The 18,159-nt window shown below is 42.5% G+C and overlaps 1 protein-coding gene across 12 annotated transcripts in view; it reads left to right on the top strand.

Annotated features, from left to right (window-relative positions):
- The window catches only part of ERC2 (ELKS/RAB6-interacting/CAST family member 2), a 901,328-nt gene that overhangs the window by 784,487 nt on the left and 98,682 nt on the right, over positions 1 to 18,159 (top strand). The window lies entirely within an intron of this gene.

Genomic DNA, 18,159 nt, shown 5'->3' with positions numbered 1-18,159 from the left:
TACCTCGCAGCCCAACAAGGAAGCAAAGTCTCGCATGCTCGGGGCCATCAAGGACAGTTCTGCAAGGGTCAAAAAGGCATGCTGATGAAGAATTTCCTGGTGTTACCCACTTCCTTAGCTGTTCATTCCAGACTTATTAGGTCAAGCACATCTTACCTCTGCAATTTGCATTGTGCAAGATGGACTTGGGGAAAGTTAGGTGGATGAGGAACATTTCTTGGGAACTAAAACAAAAGTACATTCAGTTTAAATTCTTCGGAACACACCTACCTGAGATAATAGGGCACTTCTTTACAAGTTTCTGAACCCACCACAAGCCTCCTGTAGAAACACAGACATGCCTTTCAGTCCCCTTGAGTTATCACAGGGGCTTAAAGGAATAATGCGCCTGGATTTAGCTTTGCTTCAAGTCTTTGTGCTGCTGACAGGGCTTAAAATGGGCAGGTAATCGCTGGTACAATGTGTCATCTTTTTTCCCCTCCCTCTTCTTATGAAATAAAGTACAAAATACTTACTTTTTTTTTTTTTTTTAAATCTTAAGCTATTTCTTTTAAATGAAGCAAAGTTATCACTATTTTTCTTTGGTCTGATATTTTTGGCAAGACTTGGTTTCCATGGTGAGATGGAAATGAGTTAGGTACATAATAAAGGGGATACAGTACAGGAGTCTCCATTCATATTGAAACCTCTATTTGTTTCTGAGGTAGTAAAGGCTGATGTTAAGTGTTAATGAGGTCTCCTGAAGAGTGAACCAGACTGGCAGTCAGGCCCGTGTCTTCTTCAGTGGCTTAGGAACCAGGTGTAGAACCTCTGTTTTCTTGCCTTTCATTTTTAATTCCTTCTTTAGCACACCAACATCAAATAAATGGTTATTATTATTATTTTTAACCACCTCGGAAGGAGCCAGGTGTCATGCTAAGTGGACCTTAGCTTTTCATCCATATGAAGTAAGCGTTTTTGCTTCCATTTGGCAAGGAAGGAAGCTAAACTTACAGAGTCGGTGCCCTGGGCTCAGGGCCGCTACGTGGCAGAGCTGGGCCTCCAACCCGTCCTATGGGACTCTGCATCCTCTGCATTTAGACCTCATGTCTAGGTGTTTAGTCACTGACCAGAGGGCCTTTCTCATCCTCCACTGCCTTCTGTCCTCTCTGCACTCTGGTGTGGCCCACAGGACCTCACCCCTGTGGTGGCCTCTTGGTGGCCTCCCTGACTCAGAGCTTTCCCAGCCCACTCAACCTGAGGGCCTCAGCCAGGTTCACCTTCCTGAAACGCTTTCTCGGTGTCCCTCCCATGATGACAGATTGGCAGCTCCTCTTGTTTCCAACCACATTAAGTTCAACTACCTCTACCCAGTCCTCATATTCCTCCCAAGTGGGTCCCCCGGGGAAGTTTTTATGAATTTTCCACCACTCCCAGATAATGAGATATTTTTTCCTCTTCTAAAAATATATAGCATTCATTTTTCTTTCCACGTCTTCTTGAGTATTGTTTGCCATTGTCCGAAATGCCCTCCTTTCCATCTGAAGCCTGCTTATTGGATTCAGCCTAGATTAACCCTTTAAGCCTCCCCCCAAATTTTAAAAATGTCATTATCGTTATTTTTCCTAACCTCCTGGGGCTTTTAGAGTGTCCTCACTCAGTTTTCCCCAGGATTCCCTTTTCTGGATCATTTTTCCCCTCTGGCCATCTTGTCTCCAGCTACACCATAAGTTCCTTATGACAAAGTAATGGTCTTTATTTCTGTTGTTCTGTCTGTGCTTAACCAAGGACTAGGAAATAAGAATTGTAGCTAACATTTATTGAGCACTTAATATGCACCGGGCCATGTTTACATGTATTAATTCTTATTCTTCACAATAATCCTCTGAAGTAAAGTAGTAGCTCCGTTTTCAGATGAAGAAACTAAAGGACGGAGAGATTAGATGACTTGCCCAGACAGTGAAATCATAAAGCAAACCAGGCAGAGAAGCAGGGTCTCCATGCAGCACTGTGCATCTTAGGCTGTCTGACGGGTCAACTAAATATAAACACACATCCAGGCATAGAGAACAAATGAGAGAGGGTGCACTTTTTATCTGGGATTTTATGCAGCTAATGAGGCTCATGGTTCCCAGACTCCCTCTAGAACTGGGTTCTCATGTCCTTCCCTCCCCTGTCACCCAGCAGCTGCAGATTGTGTGTTAAATCAGAATATTCTGCGTTAGAGAAGTATTCCGAGTATATCAGCACTGTCCAATCCCACTTGGAGCCAACCTGACCTTTGCATGGCGGATGTAACTCAAGCCCTCACTCCCCTTCTCCAGTAATAAGAGCCTCTTCGAATTGGTATTAGATGCTTTAATCCTTTGGGGGGACAAGGTAGAATATAAACAAACAAACAAAGTATTTTAACATTTTAACAGCAGTAAAAACTTCCATAAGACTCTTCAAAATGAAGTACAATTTGGTTTTGAGAAATCTGTGACTGCCTGGGTCAAGGCTGTCTTTTCTGACCGTGGGTCCCTATAGTACATTTAAGCAGCTAATTTGGGGAAATTGCTGGGACCTTGCATTTTCCCATACTACAAACTTGCAAATGCTGTTGCTATAGCATATTTTCCACATTAGGGCTCTCCTTTTGCCAAGTAGATGTTGTCCTCTGGTATTTTTTTACTTATTTATTTATGGTTTTTGGTTTTGTGAGGTTTTTTTGGCCAAATTCAACCAAATTATCATCATCAGAAATGCAAGGAAAAAATCATATTAATAAAAAATCTTTAAATTCTAAGATCCAGGGTGTGTCACTGTGTACGTCAAAATCACACTGCATGCTGAGGTATCGCCTCCTGAACCACGTTTCTGAATCATCCACAGGGCAGTGTCTTGTCATGGAGTCAGCACTTAGGAGATGTTGACCAGATAGAATTTTGGATGTCTTCCCTGGCTTCTGCAAACAGAAGTTGGTGTGGTAATCAAAAGCAGAGTGCTTTCCACCAAGGGAGGTGTGACTAGAGTTTTAAAGAGTTAACTCTGTCAAATGAGACTGGGGGACTTTACAATGGCAGCCGTTGATGCTGGTGGAGAAAAGAGATTTGGGTAAGGAGAAGACATGGTTCTTAATCAACTGCGTCCAGCTAGTTTGGGGAAAAGGGAGCTGTTGTACCAGGTCCCCTTGGAACAAGAAAGGTGATCGCTATGTAACGTGAACACAAACCCCACAGGGGCTTGTCCTGGTTTTGCTTCCTAGTCTCAGCTCTCACCACTGCCTGTTGGGCATGCGATGCTCTGGAACACCAGCCCGATTGGCATTCTCACATATCCTAGGCCCTCCTCGAATCTGTGTCTTTGCTTATGCCTTCCCTGCTGGCAAGGCTCTCCCTTCTCCCCTCATTTGGTCTTAAATATCTGCCTGCATTTTCTAAGCCTCACACAAGGAATTCTTTTTCCCAAAGAACCTTCCCTGACCATCACCCTTTGTTCCAAAAGTGGAAATGGCACTTCTCAGTGCTTTCCAGAATTTGCTGTACATTGACCTGTTAACACTTTGTATTCTAATTAGTAATGTGCCTGTGTCTCCAGTGAGCCTGGGAGTCTCTCGATCTCTGCGTCACCTAGTACAGTGCCTGAAATATAGTGGATGCCCAGGGGCCTTGCTGAAAGAAGAAACAGCAAGGGAATGATGATGGGAGATAGGTGATACTCCCCAAGGTAAAAGAAGAAGCTGATACCTATCTACATGAAATCCCCAAATATGTTCCATTCTTTCTTTATTGTCACCTGATTCTGCCTTTCATGAGGGAGCAGTTGGCCCCATGTGCAAAGTAAAACCCACGAGTCTTCAGGAACATTTTATGCATCTAGAAAAGTCTGGCATTTCCCAGCTGGCGGTTTGGCCAGCCCACCACTTGGGAGTTTTATCATAGAGTGTCTCTGGAGGTGTTATCTCCCCTCTTAGGTCTTTTGGGGGAGAAAAGGTGATTAAAGAAACCAACTCTAGGGGAAGTTTTAGAGTCAGAGAGTAGTTTTATGGATAAGCAGGGGGGTCTGAGCTTCCAGGAACAGAATGGCAATGGGTATGATCACAGAACGGGGAAAATTCTCCCAGAGTCTCCTGAACATTTTCACATGCAGCCATCTTTCATATCCTTAGGAGATAAAATCACCCTAAGGGTCATAAACCACTGTCAGGGTATTGGACAAGCCCCATAGGTAGTTGTTCTGAGCCAGTAAAAGCATCTTAATTGACCTAAATGACAACAGTTATGTTATAAATATCTAGAATTTATGACCTGAGAAGGCATAATCACATCTTCCATCAGTTAAGTTTGCATAGGAGAAGCTTGGGGATTTAAGATAGGGCTGCAAGTTGGGCGAAATCTGATTAGCCTTAACTTTATGACAAACACAGAGCTAAGTGAATCGGAGTGCTTTCAAGTTCCTGATCCCTGGGAGTTAAAGGCAGTGGTGTTTCAGAGTCCGTAAAAGCCACCCCGTCCCCTCTGTGCAGCTGTCATTTTATTGGCCTTGTAAAGTCTCGCGTTCACCGTGACAAATCCAAGACCGTATACCTGAGAAGAAGAGATGTTTTCGATTACAGGGTGTGCAGGAAACAGACGGTGGGGTTGTGGGAGCTGAAGGCTGGTTGGTGTATGTGTTTATGCTGAGCCCTCCTTGGAATGTGCAGAGTCATTGTGAAAAGCTAGTAAATGCTGCACCGAAGGGCGCACCAGGATCAGATGAGACGCCTGGGCCAGTATGGCATGTGAGTAGGTGAAATTCCAGGAAGAATTTTAAAATGAACTTATGCATCTAAAAGCTCCACCTGTCTTTCAAGTTAGTTGAAAGTGAAACTTGGTTTTTTAAAACACGATGTATTTCCTGAAGTTTTGGATGAAGAGAAGACATTGATAGCAAGCAGTACTATTACATTTGAAGCAAAATTCAGAACAAAACCAACCCACAAGAGGATGTGTGTTTTTAAAAAGACACATTGGAGGGAAAAATTTGATACCATTGTTCAACCAGGTGATTGCCCTGGACTCAGTGATCAGTGGACTGGAGTCATCTTTGAGGTAAAAGGCAAACAGCCAACTTAATCCCAATTTGCAGAGCTTCAAAGGTGAACAGTCATTTTGCAGGGCAATGAAGAGCTCAAGTTATCTATTTAATGCCAAAGTCTGTGAAGTCAGTGAAAATTCTTTAATGAATTTGAGAACGATCCTTCAAAGAAGCCTCCGATTAAGACCCATAGAGAGGCCAGTTGTCTTTGAACTCTAGAAATGAAGTTTATCCTAGATTAACCTGATCTTTCAGTTTCCTCTGTTTATTAGGGACAGAGTTCTGAATTTTGAGAGTAGCATTACAGTGATTTGGCAGACATACTTATCATGGGTGTAGTACAGCACGGAGGAACACTTTCTGCTTCCCAGAACTTCATCCATTAGCAAGGACAGTCAGTCTCAATCAAAGGGTCCAGTTTGCACATGAAAGTTCTGCCTGTGTCCATGTTCTGCTTCTGGGGTTCAAATGAGCTCTGAGACACACATCCAATTCGTTACTTTCCGGAGGTATGAAACAAAACTTCAATTTTGGTTTTATTTTTATCATACTTTCCACTGTACTTCTATACCTTTAAACCTTGCATCTTCCAAATCCAAAATTCCATGCCTTAAAATGTGGAAGAAATAGGAAATCTGGAACTGATTATGAAATTACAAAAAAGGGGAGATGCAGAAATGTACAAGGATAAGTATACAAACGCGTGAGCTGCGATATACACAAAGCCTGGTGCGAAGGACACATCATTTTGGGTTTGAACCCCTGCTTTTACATTTCAGCGTAATGCAATCTAGCATTTGCTTTGTGTAGTGCTTGGGGAGCTTTTGGTGTTAACAGAATTCTTTTCTAAAGAAATTCCTTTGGATTCCTTCAGAATTTGTCCAGTTTCCAGGTTCCAATAGGAAAAACATGGATGAGATTTTAATAGGAAAATAGTGCTTCAGATTTTTCATTTGGCAAGCACCCTACTCTAGAGCTGCTGTTGTTTTATTGAGTGGAACAGGTCTGCTTAATAGAGGAGCTCTCAGTGTTTGTACCCTGACGATACAGGCATGGGCCCCTGGGAAATAGGCCCTCTGGGGTTTTGAGCCCACTTGTGGTTTGCCATTCATTCTCATCTCATTGAAGAATACACTTGAACAACAATTACATGTGCTGATAAATGAAGACCAAATCCTTTAATGTTCTGTACTCGTGTCTGCTTGAGAAAGGAAAGCTGGGTCTTTCCATAAGTTATTTCAGATGTGACTGTCTTGCTATTGATCAGGTGGTAGTGGTGGTGGGATATTTTACTGTGTAGCTTTCGTACTTTAAAACTGATTTTAAAGGCAGTGCCTTTTTATTATTAAAGATTTCAAATAATTCAAAAATCTTTGCAAAAGAATTCCATCATCCAGAAATGCTAACATTTTGGTGAGCTATGTGCCTTTCCAGTCTTTTTTTTTTTTTTTTTTTTTTTTTTTTTTGATATCTAGCCTCTTCAAAAAACCATGTAATAAATGTTTTTATAACTTGCTATTTGAACTTAACCTTGTGTGTTGGACATGTTTCCACATTAATAATGATACTTACAGCATCATTGTCATAGCTTCAGAGTACAGAGTTTTTTATTATTTAACCAGTCCTTAACAATGAACACTTAGTTCTATTTAAATATTTCCTATTAGAATGACCATAGTTCCTTCAGCTTCCTCATTATGCACTTGTCTAATAATTTCTTTAGACTAAATTCCTGAAAGGGAAGTTGCATATCTATGTTGATAAATACTGTGACGTGGCTTTCTAGAAAGTCTATGTCCTTTCGCCCTACTTTTATTTTTTAAAGATTTTAAGTATTCTCTGCACCCAGTATGGGTCTCGAACTCACAACCCCAAGATCAAGAGTCACCGGCTTCATGGACTGAGCCAGCCAGGCACTCCTCACCGCACTTTAATGTCTTGAATGGCACCTCCTTGCTCTGGGGACCCCACTCCCCACCCCACCCCCCAGTCAATCTTTCGGTTTTGTTTTACTTTGCTTTTCTGATTTATCTCTAACTGGTATTGAGTTGTCAGAATTTTTCTTCTGGGTGGTAGGCTGCAAACCCAGCAAAACAGCTAAAATGCTAAACTTGAAAGTCCGTGTAGGGAGGGAGAGCCGAAGAATGTGCTTGTGGGAGTGATGGGACAATGCCCATCTGGCTTTTCCCCTGTGGGTACAGTCCTGTAACTTGAATGTAGGAAGTTTCTGAGAGAGTCGCCTTTCCCAGTTTCCTTGTGAGGACAGTTTTCTTTGTTGTAGGTGAAGATTTGTAGGCCTCAGTCAATAAAAGGGAAGTGGCCGGTGCAAGAAATGAGCAAGTGGTCCCACCTTCCTTGCTCCAGATCTCACAAACACATAAAACAAAACTCAGTTAACCAGTCGATTTTTGCTGGCATACGTTTTGAATCTGCAGCTTCTTGGCCATTGAGGGGTCTGAGGTTCGGGGCCCTTTTATCCTTTTATTGGTGAATTCACTGAAGTGTAGGCAGACAGAAAATGTTCAAGTGGCAGGCAGATAAACTTGTTAAATCCCTGGGAGTCTTTCCTTCCTTGCTCTGGGAGTTTATCATCTTGGCGGAGTTAAAAGGCAATTAGAACTGCAGGTCTTTGCCGGCTTGTTTATTGGCGTTTTACACATGGGTGTTGAAGAGACAGGGTCGTATTAAACATTCTGATCCTGCTGGCCGGAGGGGAATGAGACCTCAGCCCGACTAAGTCTCCTTGAGAGAGAGCCTTGCCAAAAAGCTGGAGGAAAATCGTTTAAATATAGTACCTGTGCCCCACAATGCTCATTGTTGGTGGAAAATTGCAGTCGGCTAGCTCCATGCTGTGTTACATTTCCTGGGAAATGGTTTTATGGAAGGGCGTTTGATGAAAAAGTTCATTCCTTTTGTAATTGTTAGCTGCCCCCGTGGTGTGAGTTAAGGTAGAAGCACACTAGAAATGCTTCTTGCCCCAAATCTCTAGGGCAAGCCCATTCATGACAAGGGAAGGCTACTAGTTTGAAACTGGATGAGGGACAGATTTCCACTAAGCCTCCTGGTCCTTCTGGTTCTCTGCGTCTCTCCAGGCAGACTGGTCCTGGGCGAAACAATGGAGAAGCCAGGTCTTAGGCTTTTGCAATGACTTCTCCCTCTACTTACCCCACTCCCCTCCATCTGCCCGGAGCCTTGCAGGCAGAACTCTTTTGCCCTCATGGCTCATGAAGTAATACAACCCCTGTCCCTGCTTCCCAGGAAATTTGTATTTTGCTCAGAGTCAACTTGGGCACTCATCTCAATGAAAGTGAGGAGAATTTGCAGGGCTGAGCATCCCGAGGTGGTTAAAAACCCAGGCTTATGAGTCAGGCAGCCCTAGGATCAACGCAGGGCTCTGTGACTAACCTTGTGGCTGGAATCCCCTCTGATCTCAGTTTTGTTTTGTTTGTTTTAAAACTGTAAATTAGGGACAAAGATAGCCCCTTCCATGCTACTTTGTTGAGAGAGTAAAAGAAATAATTCATGGAAACTGCTTACCATAGTACCTGTCACGTAAGAGCACAATAAATAGCAGCTGTTATGACTATTATTAAAATATGCTTTGTTCATCCAAGACACAATACATGTAATATATGTACAGATGTGTACATACACGTGCACACACATGCTTCGTTGGCAGTTATTTCTTGACAAAACTTGTAATAACTTAGCCGGTGTTATTTTACCAATCTACGGTGCTCCTGAAATATAAAAACCTGTCTGGAGAAAATGAGGAAAATCCTTGCTTCTGTCCAGAATACCTGGAATGTTTGAGTACTTTGCCTTTCCACAACTGACTATTGTGCTCTGCAGTCCAGGGAACTGCTTCCCTGAGTGGCTTACTGCTTATCCAAATCTTTGTCTCTTACGAGTCAGGCACCCTGCCTTAATTTTCTCAACTAAAGAAAACACAATAGATGACTGCAGCTTTTATTCCCAATCTGACCTTCCGTGTTCTGAAACTAATTTGCCCTAGTGTCTTGCCAGCGTCTGTGCAAGGACTTCCTCTAGCCGAGTAATGTGGTTCTGATTAAGGACATCCTATAAGACCCAGGAGGATCGCCTGGGAAGGAAACCGGACTAGGACTCAAGTGAATTTCCATCCTCCAGTCAGCTACGTGATGCTGAAGACCAGAAGGTGTATGGAGTTTATCGTTAGAAGACTAGGAAAGAGAATTAAAGCAAATGGCTGACAAATTGGCTGTCTTTTATGCAAAGTTGACGAGCTAGTTGGGCTCTTACCCCAAAGAAAGAGGATATGCAGAGCCCTCGGGCCAAATGGCTCTGCAGGCAGCAGGCTTTTTGAAGTCTCTGCTTGCATGCCACCACTTTTAACAAGGCCTCTGCTGAATTGCCCCCTCATAAAGATGTGAAAACTTAATTTTTACCTAAAATATCTTCGTTTCAATGACTATGATCATTCATTCCTCTCCTTAGTGCATACGATGCAAGTAAATGCCTGTGTCATTTACAAACACAGCGTGTTTGTTTCTCCCTGCACTCTTAGGAATTGGGTCGTAAATTGCTTGCTTTATTCCAAGCCACTAGCCCTTTCTCTGGAGTCCATTAGGCATCAGCTCACCCCTGCTGTAGCCCAGAGGTGACTTGGTGGATCCCTGGAATCCTGGGAGCTCTGCAGCCAGAGGAGGGGGGACGGCGGTGGCGTGCAGTGGGCAATGCAGTTTGGAGAGCTCGGAGTTTCTTTACCAAATATCTAAGAATCTACTAATAGTTGTAACTCTAATATGATTTTCTTGTTAATCTCTGTCAAACCATGAAATCTGATATGCTAGCCATGACTAAGCCGTGAAATTTGTCAACTTTGTCTGTGATTTACACAAGCTCTGTTTAAAAAAGAGAAGTCTTAACACAAAGTGTGGAACATTACTTCCCAGCATGCCGCTAGTATCTTATGACAACAAATAAGAACAGAGTGTACACATTTCTTGTGCTGTTTCAGGGACCAAGAATGGATAAGATAAAACCCCAAAACGAAATAATGTATTTTTCTTTGAGATGATAAGCATGCACATGGTAGATCTGCTTCGTAGATGTCAATAAGTATGAAATAAACATTCAGAACAGTTTTATGGTTCATATCATTGGGCATGATAATAAGCTTCCCTAAAATGGTCTATTGTTTTTGAGAGAAAAGAAATGAGTGAAGTCTGTATTTCTTTTTAAGTCATAGGTTATATAATTAACCTTTTAACATAGTAAGGTGGTCGCTCATGTAGATGTTGGGACTTGAAATCTCTTTTTGTTGTTGGCTAGCTGGGTGAATTCTGTAAGACACTTAACTTTTTCCCCCTCAGTATTCTCTTTTGAAAAATGGGGGTGCTAATATCTTGTAGGTGCTCTAAGGCACAAAAAGATACTGTTTCTAAGCCATACATGTCCTTTATCCATTTGAGCTCCAATTATGGTGAGGGATATTATACAATGATATAATAGGTTGTTGGCTATTTTTGTTACCCAAAGAAAAATTGATTAAGTTCATGTAATTGGGGGAAAAAAAATTTTTTTTTAATTTTACCAAAGGAAATCTGGGCAGTTTCTTGGTTTTCCATGTGAAGGAAGGGAGAGAAGCACAAAAGAGGAGAGACACGTTGCAGAACTGAGGAGGGGTAAGGACTGAGATGTTTTTCTCTCCTAAATCTGCCAACTGCCTTTTTCTGTTGGACTTAAAAAAAAAAAAAAAATTCCCAATCTTCCTTAACTGTCTCCTGACCTCTACTCTGTAGCTTCTAGAATTAGAGATATCAGATGACTTGGAACTTTGATAATTTTGATGACCATATTGTCCAGTCAGGTTTTTTTGTTTGTTTGTTTTGGTTTTGGTTTTGATTTTCTGAGAGAGAGAGGGAAAAAGTGCACACATGGAGCAGGGTGGGGTAGAGGAAGAGGGAGAGAGAGAGAGAGAATCTCAAGCAGACTCCACACTCAGTTCAGAGCCCATCACGGGCTTGATCTCATGATTACAAGATCATGACCTAGCCAAAACCAAGAGTTGGACACTAAACCAACTGAGCCCCCAGGTGCCATTATAGTCCAGTGGTTTAAACATTTTTTAGAATGCCAAAATCTTGTGCAGTGGTCCAGGATCCAAGAATGTCCTTCTCAGATAACTGTCAATTAGATCTGTGGGATATAATATGAAAACAAGCCAATCTGTCCGTTTTACTGACCATGAACCTTGAATTGATGCTACAGTTCTCACCATTGATGTCTGAGAGCAACCTGGTTGTGTCTTCTTGCCCTAACCAGTTCATTTATCAACACCCCAACGTCTTCCCTTCCTATACAAGTGGGAGGAAAAGAAGAGGCATAGCAAACACTTCAGGATGGCTTTAGTCAACTTGCCCACACCTTTCTGGCATTCTTGGACCCTTGAAATGTCCATGTGCATTGTCACAGAATCTATGAACCCACTCTGTGCACCGCTTCCAATTGCAAAAGGGCATGAATGTTTCTATGGAGAAGGCCCATAACTTCTGTCAGATTCCCTCAAAGGGGTTTGTGGACCTCAAAAGAATTAAGAATGATTTACTTATCATCTGCACCCCTAACAGTCACATTTCTAATTGCAAGTTGCAAGATTAACAATTACATTCACTTTTTTAACCTTTCTTGGCAAATGTAGCACATAAACCACTTGGATGCTTGAGGTCCCAGGCTTGCTTGTGAAATAGCGGGGAAATAGTAGTTGGGGCCTGAATTCTTTATGGTGTTTCTGTAGCCATAGTTCTTAGCCTGGATTCTAACTGGCACTAGGTTCTAGCCATATTTGAACCTAGAAGGCTCAAAGTAAATAAAATAATGCCTGTTTATTTACAGTGCTCTAGAAAAGTACTTTTATTCCTAGATATGAACAATGATTCACTTGCTTAATTTGCTTTGATCCTGGATTAGTGTCGTCAGATTTCACAAGGGAAAATACAGCGTACCTGATTATATTTGAATTTCAGATAAACAACAACTTATACTTTAGAAGAACTCCTGAGAAAGGAGAAAAATGGAGTAGCTCTTCAGATAAGCAAAGAGCCTTCTTTCAGCTCCAGAGCTTTTGTTGCAGAAATTAAAGGAAATTCACCATAAAAAAGCACAGGGTCTCTCTGAGGTGATGGAAATGTTCTAAAACGGGTTTGTGGTGATGGCTGCCCAACTCCACACATTTAATCAAAATATTTGAAATTGACACTGAAAATGGATGAACTTGATAGTATATTAATTATACCTCAGAAAACTGTTGTTGTTTTTTTAAATAAGGGAGGACTTTATAGCAATTGTTTAATTTTTCATCCTGAGTTTCAAACTAATATAAGAATATGATTTTAAAAAACCCTTAAATCACTCCTCAGAATAATGCATGAAAGCACCTAGATCAAATTTTTTTTTAAAGATTTTATTTATTTATTTGACAGAGAGAGATCACAAGTAGGCAGAGAGGCCGGCAGAGAGAGAGGAGGAAGCAGGCTCCCCGCTGAGCAGAGAGCCCGATGTGGGACTCAATCCCAGGACCCTGAGATCATGACCTGAGCCGAAGGCAGCAGCTTAACCCACTGAGCCACCCAGGCGCCCCCCTAGATCAAATTTTGTATAAAATTTCTGGATATACTGAGGCTCAATTCCTACCTTAACCCGGATTCTGCACACTGTTAAGATCCTTTTCTTGACATTTGGAGTAAGGTTCATCCCTGGCTAAAACAAGGAGTTGCTGCTCTTAGAAGTCTTGTTCGGTCATTGACTATGAGGGTGACAACGACCTGTTGTTACACCTGCCATCCCAGTGAGAGAGCCTGCTTCATACTTCATGCTGAGGAGGACATGGGGAAGGCATACCTTGTCTTAGGGTATATGTACAGCCTTGGTTTTTGCTTGTTTTAGGAAACAGGCACATGCTTGCTCAAGCGGACCTGTGTTTTCACCTTGACTAATGCCTTTGGTACCAACAAAATGCTCACAGGCCAATGTGTAAACTTAGTCAGGGAGCACCTCCGTCAAGACCCACAAGACTCATCCTGTGGTTTTAATGCCAGCTAGAATTGGGAGTGAGCTACTCTTCTCTTTTATCTCTGTTGACATTCCCAGGTATTCTGAGAAACACAGGTAGGCCAAGATGAATGATTTCAGTAGAGAGGGGCTGGGTGGGGATACTTATCCATGCGAAGAGTGTGCCCTGACTTTATGTATCAAGAGTTGAGGACTAGCTCCTGCAGATTTAATTACTAAGTTCTGTAAAGGATAGTTCTTTATATAGCTTGTCAGAGTCCCTTGTAGACTTCTGCTAGAACCTCCAGACAAATACTTCTATTTTTTTCCATTATTGTTGATCTTACCTCTTTATCAAAACAAAAACAATAAGCCTAAAAGCACAAAGGGAGGGAGGGCCAAGGCGCCTGGGGACTCCTTTATTTTTGCTTTTCCTCCATTTGAGACAGGGTTACACTCCAGCCATCAGGTTTCACTGGTTGCAGGAAAGTAGAGGGCAACTAGAGAATGTCCCAGAAGAATGGGACAGGTGGAGCATGGTGAGAGGTGGAGGAGGAGGCTGCCTGGGAACTGAGGAAGCAGGAGTGTCTGAGATCTGATCATCTAACCTCCCCTGATAACACTTCTCTATCCCCCATGGCATTAGAACTTCCAGTGAGAAAAATTGCTAGAATCCAAACATTTTCACCCAACAAAACCCCATCAAAGACCAGTCATACACCAATCTTGGTTCTCTGGACAGAAGGTTCACAGAAGTCTGTGCCTTGAAGCAAAACCTTATTGGAACCCCACTGCTGTGGCGTAGGGCTGGCATCCTCTAGCTGCCTGTGTGAAGATACAACCAATTAGTTCTTGAGAGGACAAACCAATTCAAATCCCTTCTTCAAGGGTTAGCAATGCATCTGTTAATTAAATAAGTTTTATGTTACCTTTTCATTCAAATCAATCCTAACGGAAGGACCTCTGCCAGTCCATTCTTAGTTACGGGGGACATTTCAAAGAAAGTCAGTAAATTCCCTTCCTTTTAAAAATACTATATGTATCAATCAATTTTTCTTATTTTAAATGTCTTTGCCCACATTTGTCCAAAGAAGTAAGGCTTGACCATTTGAGGCTTTTTCTCTGCAGAGTGAAGTTTAAGGCCTTTGTTGGAGAGATCATTTCTGTTTGAGCCCAAACTTTTCCACCTTTTTGGCTGAAGCTGAATCCAGGAAACCCAGCAATAATCTTAAGATTGTTCATTTTTTCCCCTGTGGGAATGAGAAGCCAGATACCTACTTTGGAACTCATCCTGTAGATGTCTGTTCTTCATTTCTAATTTTCTCCTCCACATCATTTTCCTCTTTCTGGTTTTTAGGTAAAATAATTCCTTTCTTTCTTTCTCTCGTCTTTCTTTCTTTCTTTTTAAGATTTTATTTATTTATTTGACAGAGAGAGAGTATTAGTAGGAGGAGCAGCAGACAGAGGGAGGGAGAAAAGCAGGCTTCTTGCTGAGCAGAGAGGCTGATGTGGGGCTCCATCCCAGGACCCAAGATCATGAAGGCAAATGCTTAACTGACTGAGCTACCCAGGCACCCCCAAATAATTTCTATTTAATACAATTTTCCCCACCTTGGTCCACAATGGGTCAGTATCTCCTGTGGTTTCATGGCCCTGATAGCAGAGGATACTGTTATCTTGGGTCTTTTTGTTTAGTCAGCTCTTCTCAGCTGGTATTTTACAGGTTCTTGGAAAGTTCTAGGAGTGTAGCGGTTCCCTCATTCCTCACACTTTAAGTAGAAGACATCATACTACTACAAGGAATTATATTTTCAGAGATGCTGTGAGGAAAATCCAATAAATATCTCAAATGTTCTGTGAAAGCAGGGGTTCTCAAATGGTGGTCATCTTGACTATGACCCCTAGATGTTTCACAATGTCAAGAGACAATTCTGGTTATCCCAATTTGGGGGGGAGAGAGAGAGGATGCCTACTGGCATCCAGAGGACTCTGCTACAAATCCTCTAATGCATAGAGCAGTCCCAGCGACAAAGAATGGTCTGTCCCCAAATTTCAATAATACCAAAGTAGAAAAGCCTACATTAGAGGAATTTTCTTTTCCCTCAAGGCCTGGGACTAGAGGGGAAAAATAAAGAAAGAAAGAAAGAAAAATGCCCCATTTTCATGAGTGCAAGTATCCTGTATCCCTACATCCCACACAGATCCAGGAATTGGAGAACACAAGGGTACCACTGAGCAGGGCAAAGAGCAAGGTCAAGGCAGGTCTTCTCAGCTCCAACAGCTGTCTCAGCTCCAAGGAGAGACAACTCAGACCAAAGCATAGGACCAAAAAGTTACAAGGATGTTTAGTTTATGATAAAAATCATTTTGCAGATTAAAGTGCTTCCTCCTGCCCATAAAATGGCATGTTTTTTAAATAACTTAAAAATAAGAGGCATTTAACTGTGTTGTGAGCGGGAGGCAGAACTGCTGCTCAGAGCCACGGTCAATTAATTCCATCCTTGTAATCAAGCCTACCCAAGCTGTAAGTGGTGGCATTCTTCATTTTTTCTCTAATGTGCTATTGAATGAAATATCCCTGGGATTCCAGGGATGTTTCCTGGACCCATTTTCTCTCTTTCCATCTCCTGCCTCCCTCACTCCTTCAGGGATAGCTAGATGGCTGCTCCACTGCCAGACAGTACCTCCCCCCATAGACAAGCCCAGTAAAGAGGAGTGAGTCTCTCTCCCAAGATCCTCGGCAAAGCCTCGGTGTGTCTCATTGACTTTTATTGGGTCACATGCTCATCCCTGAGCCAGTGAAGGCTAGGGAAATTCTGGGAGCTGACTTTCTGAGGCCAAAGTTCTAGCACACTCCTGAGCTAAAGCTGAGCCTGGTACGATGCATGTGAGCTGTAGGTGGATAGATGTATTGCATCAAAGGGAAATTGGGGTAAGATAATCAAAATAGGAGGGTTGGGCATCCAGGAGAGTAAACACACACACACACACACACACACACACACACACAACTTGCTACACTGAGGCTTTGGATTCTGGGGTGGAAGCTTCAGGCTCTAGCCCTGCCCTTGCCTTTAATGTCCTGTTTTTGCCATTAACTAGGTGTATTACTCGAGATAATTCCATAACCCTCCCTGCCTCCTTTATCCCATCCACAACATGGAAGTAATAATACCATTAGGTGGTTGTGAAAAATCAACTTTGGGATATTGGAAAGGTTGTGCAAACAAGTGGTGGTGGTGGCATTAGATTCGAATGGATTCATTTCAGCTTCTAGAGTCTAGGAGACCAGCTACAACCCACCCAGCAAGTCTATGCCAGCCTTCAGAAGCCAGTGCCTAAATTTATCCCAATCCCCATTGTTACAGGTCAGTGTGGGAAATCTTCTGAGGTCAATGATTGAGGTAATTGGCTTGCCGTGGATCTTGAAAAAGTCTCTCTGTTAAATGACATAATTGGTTTTAATTATATAATTATGGCACTTAAAGTGTGGGGGTGAAAGGTTACTATTATATTTAGAGGTGAGATCCCCAAATGAAGCAAGGGTGTTCAAGCCAGTGTTTCTTCAAATTTCTCTTTTTATTTTTTCAGAGGGGAAGTCAGAGTAGGCTGGCCTTGGCCCCGGCCATTTTGGGATGATTATCCTGCAATGAGGTAGTGTTGGGGCCGCTCACAGCATCATAGGAACCTTTGTAAAGAGACGGGAAAGGGCTTCCGTAAAGACCTCATTGCGATCTGAAGTTAATGAGCAGTGGGAACTCAACTGTCAGCAATTGAATGTGATTGGGCAGGGTAATTATATGATTGCCTCTGGTGTTTGCTCATGCACAGGGATATTTTTATTGGAAAAAACCTAATTGCTTACTTACTTAGTGGAGGGAAAACCTAAACAAATTTGTGTTGTCATAGATTAAAAAGACATCCTTTCTTTGTCTCTAAAATAGCTGCTTGCTCCGCTTTTTAAAAGTGAGGGTTTTGTTCTTTTCGTGCTCAGTCAGAGATGTTGTTTGCAGGTTTTGAATTATATGCTAATAGGAAAATATAAAGGAAAGCTACTTCGGACTGTGCATTTTGGTAAAATGACCTCGTGCTTATGGCCATGTCTTTAACCATCCCTCACAATGGTCTCTTTCATAATGCAAAAGCAGCTAGAATGCTGGGCAACACTCAAGATACTGGGGCTTTCACAGGTTTTTTTTTGTTTGTTTGTTTGTTTATTTTGTTTTGTTTTCCGGCATGGAGCCCCCTGACAAGACTGGCTTCAGACGCTATCCGGTTTTCCTTACTTGTGTTAGGCAAGTGGGAGGTATCATTTCTATGGCAGCCTGTCAGACATCACAACAGCCAGGGTAAGAGGAGCAAAGTGTTCCCTCTGAGATTTCCCAGGAACTTGGAGGAAAGGAAAGGGACAGCACCCAAGGGAAGGGAAGAGGCCGCGGGGCTCCCACTTTGGTGATGCCAAATTTCAGTCTAGTTCCTTGTTTTGACGGTCCTAAGTACGGCATCTCACTCGCCTGTGATGCTGCTGGGTAGAGAACAGACAGATGCAGTTGAGTCTATTCTGTAGCAGTTCAACTCTGCATTATTAGGGGTGTTTTTTTTTTCCTATCATCTTATAAAACAAACTATTTTCTAGTTTCTTTCCTGACATAGCACCAGAAGAGGTCAAATCATGACTGCATTGTGGGGTTTGGGGAAGCACCGTGTGATGAGAACAGCTCCTCAGGTCAGCCATGCTTTCTCATCTCAGAATCTTGCACATGCTGACACACCATAGTCTTGTCTGGCTAACTCCATGGGTCCTCTAGGCTCAGTGTTAAATGTCACTTCTTCCAGGAAGCTTTCCATGACCGCCCCTCCCCACCCCAATCTGGTTTGCCTGCCTTTGCTTTATGCTCCCCGGCACCCTCTAGGTTCCTTTATCCACTGTCCTTTAATTGCTTGTGTCGTTGTCCTAAAAAGCCATAAGCTCCATGAGGGCAAGGCTTGTGTTGATATTTGTCACCCCTGTATCCCCAGAGCCTGGCACCGTGCTTGATGAGTGTGCCCAGAACGACTGAGGAGAAGAATGGTTGCTGAGTGTCCTAGAGA

Source organism: Mustela erminea, chromosome 1 (genome assembly GCF_009829155.1).
Source record: "Mustela erminea isolate mMusErm1 chromosome 1, mMusErm1.Pri, whole genome shotgun sequence".
Taxonomy (NCBI): domain Eukaryota; kingdom Metazoa; phylum Chordata; class Mammalia; order Carnivora; family Mustelidae; genus Mustela; species Mustela erminea.
Note: the sequence above shows the minus strand (reverse complement) of the source record. Positions and strands in the feature narration are given on the sequence as shown.